At 42.0% G+C, this 4,161-nt stretch overlaps 1 long non-coding RNA gene across 1 annotated transcript; it reads right to left on the bottom strand.

Moving 5' to 3' along the window:
* LOC110407712 lies at nucleotides 334-3,847 on the bottom strand. Its single transcript, XR_002444002.1, has 3 exons — nucleotides 3,766-3,847; nucleotides 505-683; nucleotides 334-421 (listed from the first exon to the last, which is right to left on the bottom strand). It is a non-coding gene; the product is annotated as an uncharacterized LOC110407712 (long non-coding RNA).

The following is a 4,161-nucleotide window of genomic DNA, read 5'->3' as shown; positions in this document are numbered from 1 at the left end:
TCATTAGTTCCTTCCTTTGCTCATCTTCCTAAATTAATCTCAGGATAATTCACTTTATAGACTCTTTCTGACCTTTCTAATCCTGATGGTACTTGCAATCTAAATGGTGATTTGAGTATAGGGTTCCCCTGTATTTGTTTTTTCTCCCTAGAGAAAGGAACGTTTGTCAGGGTTGGCAATAAAGGAGAGTAACTTACTGGAGAGAACTATTTTTGTAGTGCTATAGGTGAATCACTGAATTCATGGACAGTTTTCTAACTAACCCTTTTGGCTATAGGCCTTCCAGTCCATCTTACTTTTTGCTTCACATTCTGGGGCTGGGAAGTTAAACATTTACCTCCTGCCTGGCACTTCTGCTCTTGCCGAAATCAGCTTCTCTTTATTTTTTTCAAAGATGTCAGCACCTCAAAGCATATTCAAACTAAAGAGAGAAAAAACATTTTCAGATTGCCAGAGAAGGAGCTGGGTCTGATCTGCAGAAGTAGCAGAAGTCAGGAGTCTTACCTTGTAAGATGCACAGCTGAGAGTTCATAGCTCTCTGTATGAGGATATCCTGACAGCTCCCTTAATTTTCCAACAGTCCTGACAGATCTAACATGTCCCATAGGATCTGGTGAAAGCTGTGCAGCCCTTCAACTCTCTGCGCCCCATCCACATCTCATCACCCTTGACTTTAGAATACGCTGCCAAAGAGTAACATGAGCAACATCTTTTAATAATTTTAGAACAAAGAAAATTTCTCTGAAGGTGAAAACTCTAGTTCCAATCTGGTGCTGGTCTATTGCTAGAACTACAGAACCAATAAATTTAATGCATTAAAAAACAAACAAAACCAATGAAACAGCAGCAGTTAAATAGAGTAGTATGTGATTGTTTTGAGTATTTAAGGCAAAGGGATCTATGTCACAGTGACTCATTTTTCTCCAGTGTTTTATAAAATTGAAAAATTTTAAATGAATGCTTATAGCAGACAAAGTATTAGACTGAAATGTGGGATTTGGATGTAAATAACACTGACTTCATTTGCAAAACAAGACACATCATTTTTAGCATTTAACTTCAAATATCAAATATCAGCATTGAATTTTAGTGTTACTATGCCCTGATGTTTTTATCATTTCTGATAGACTTTTAGGACTAAATCATGATTTAAAACTCTGTAACATCATATGCAGGTCGGTCTGAAAGTAATGCCTCTTATTTATTTCCATAGAAAATACAACAGAATACAGCACAGTGACATTATTTGATAGAGCAAATTCTCAGCTACAGAACACTCTTTTTCAACATTGTTACCATTGTTAGCTATACATATTCACCAGTGATGAAAAAAGACTTTATGCCACACTCATAAAAATCTGCAACAGCAGAGGTGACCCACTGTTCCACAGATGTTATGATGGTATAATAGCTGAAATGTATCGTCCACTACCTCACTGTGTGCACATCCACTGTTTGGTCTCCATAAACATTCAGCAAGCATCCGTAAATGTCAGCAGGTGCCAACACATGCCCTACTAAGGCACATGGAAAATAAAGGCAAGGTGATTGGTGGTAACCAACATGGCTTCACCAAAGGTAGGTCATGCCTGACGAACTTGATGGCCTTTTATGATGGAGTTCCAGCATCAGTGGATAAAGGAAGAGCAACTGACATCATCTACCTGGACTTGTGCAAAGCGTTTGACACTGTCCTGCGTGGCATTCTGGTAGCCAGATTGGAGAAAAATGGATTTGATGGGTGGACCACTCAGTGGAGAAGAAATTGGCTGAATGGTCGCATGCACAGAGTTGCGGTCGATGGCTCCAAGTGGAGATCGATGATGAGCGGTGTTCCTCAGGGATCGGTGTTGGGACTGGTGTTACTTAATATATTTGTAGGCGACATGGACAGTGGGATCAAGTACACTCTCAGCAAGTTTGCAGATGACACCAAGCTGAGTGGTGCAATTGACAAGCTAGAGGGGAGGGATGCTATCCAGAGGGACCTGGACAGACATGAAAGGTGGGCCCATGCCAACCAAGCACAGATACAGGTTGCATGGAGAATCCCTTGAGAGTAGCCCTGAGGTGAAGGATTTGGGAGTGTCGGTTGATGGAAAATTCAACATGAGCTGGCAATGGGCACTTGCAGCCCAGAAGGCCAACCGTATCCTGGGTTGCATCAAGAGAAGTGTGACCAGCAGGTCAAGGGAAGTGATTCTGTCCCTTTACTCTGCTCTCATGAGACCCTACCTGGAGTACTGTGTCCAGTTCTGGAGCCCCCAACACAAGAAGGGCATGGAATTGTTGGAGGGAGTCCAGAGGAGAGCCACAGAGAGGATCAGAGGGCTGGAGTATCTCCCCTACAAGGACAGGCTGAGAGAGCTGGGGCTCTTCAGCCTGGACAAGAGAAGGCTCTGAGGAGACCTTATAGCGGCCTTCCACCACCTGAAGGGGCCCTACAGGAAAGCTGGGGAGGAACATTTTTAAGGGCATGTAGTGACAGAACGAGAGGAAATGGTTTTACACTGAAAGAGGACTAGATATTAGGAAGAAATTCTTTACTGTGAGGGTGGTGAGACACTGGAACAGGTTGCCCAGTGAGCTTGTGAATGCCTTTTCCCTGGAAGCATTCAAGGCCAGGCTGGATGGGGCTTTGAGCAACCTGGTCTAGAGGGAGGTGTCCCTGCCTATAGCAGATGGAGTTTGAACTAGATGATCTTAAAGGTCCCTTCCAACCCAAACCATTCTATGATTCTATGATTCTATGATTTTTTCTGCATGCAGGAATTCATTTAGACACATTTGCATCATACACACTTCCATGTCAGATGTCATTTTGTTAAACTGCCAGTCTGCTGCCATCTGTTGCATGGCAAAAAAATTTAATATATTACTGGGGGGAAGGTTCAACCTCTACTGCCAGACCAACATCCACATCATGGGCCAACATAATAAAACAGGAGGCATTATTTTCAGAGCAGCTTGTGTTTTCTTCATTTGTTGTATTTTCTGCTTATATGAAACTAGTTGTTTTTACAAGAGAAGTTAAAAAAAAAAACAGTTTCAAAATGTTATTCTCTTTTTTTTTTAAAACCCTGGAAGACTTAGAAGATCCCTTGATAGGCACAGGGTAACACTGTGGTTCTGTACTCTCACAGATCTGTGACTGTTTGAATATATGGAAAATTAAATGTCTAAATCAACCACTACTAAGTAAATCATCAAATTCAAATGTCTACTGCTGAGGGACAGTTATCATCATAGAGGATTTTGGATGAAGGGAAAAGCAAGTGGATTGCGTAAATGCAACTGCCATGTTGATTTACTGGTTTAAAATTAATTGACTTCAGTGCCTTCAAATTTGATAGGTGAAGACATGAAATAAATCTAAGCAATCAAAATGAGAGAATAAAAGATGTAAGGAAATGTCTGGTCACATATAACAATAAAAGTATGTATATATATCACAGAAGAGCACTCCATGTAAAGAGATGTACATACACATGATACATAGCTATTGCAAATCTAAGTAAATGTATTTATATTTTTTTAGGCTTTTGAATCTCTTTTCAGATCTTTTGGGAGTCAAAGAGACATGGCCAACCTCTTTTCAGCGGTCTGTGGGGACAGGACAAGTTGAAATGGCCATAAACTTGAGCACAGGAAGTTATGCACCAATGTGCAAAGGAACTTTTCTTCACAGTAAGGGTGACGGAGCACTGGAACAGGCTGCGCAGGGAGATTGTGGAGTCTCCTTCTCTGGAGAGGTTCAAGACCCACCTGGACGCCTGCCTGTGTAGCCTGCTGTAGGGGACCTGCTTTGCAGGGGGGTTGGACTCAATGATCTCTAGAGGTCCCTTCCACCCCTACAATTCTGTGATTCTGTGATTCTGTGATTCTGTGATCTCATAGAGGAGTTTCACACACAGGCTATTGAGATAGTCTACCTAGACTTTAGCAAAGCCTTTGACACCGTCTCTCAAGTGTTCTGCTGGAAAAGCTGGCAGCCTGTGGCTTGGACAGGGTGAAGAACTGGCTGGAGGTCCAGACCCAGAGAATGGTGGTGAATAGCATTAAATCCATCTGGCAATTGGTTGTGAGTGGTGTTCCCCAGGGGTCAGTTTTGAGATCCATTCCCTTTAATATCTTTCTTGATAATTTCAATGAGGGAATTGG

The sequence above is a fragment of the Numida meleagris genome, chromosome 1 (assembly GCF_002078875.1).
Source record: "Numida meleagris isolate 19003 breed g44 Domestic line chromosome 1, NumMel1.0, whole genome shotgun sequence".
NCBI classification, from domain to species: Eukaryota; Metazoa; Chordata; class Aves; order Galliformes; family Numididae; genus Numida; species Numida meleagris.
Note: the sequence above shows the minus strand (reverse complement) of the source record. Positions and strands in the feature narration are given on the sequence as shown.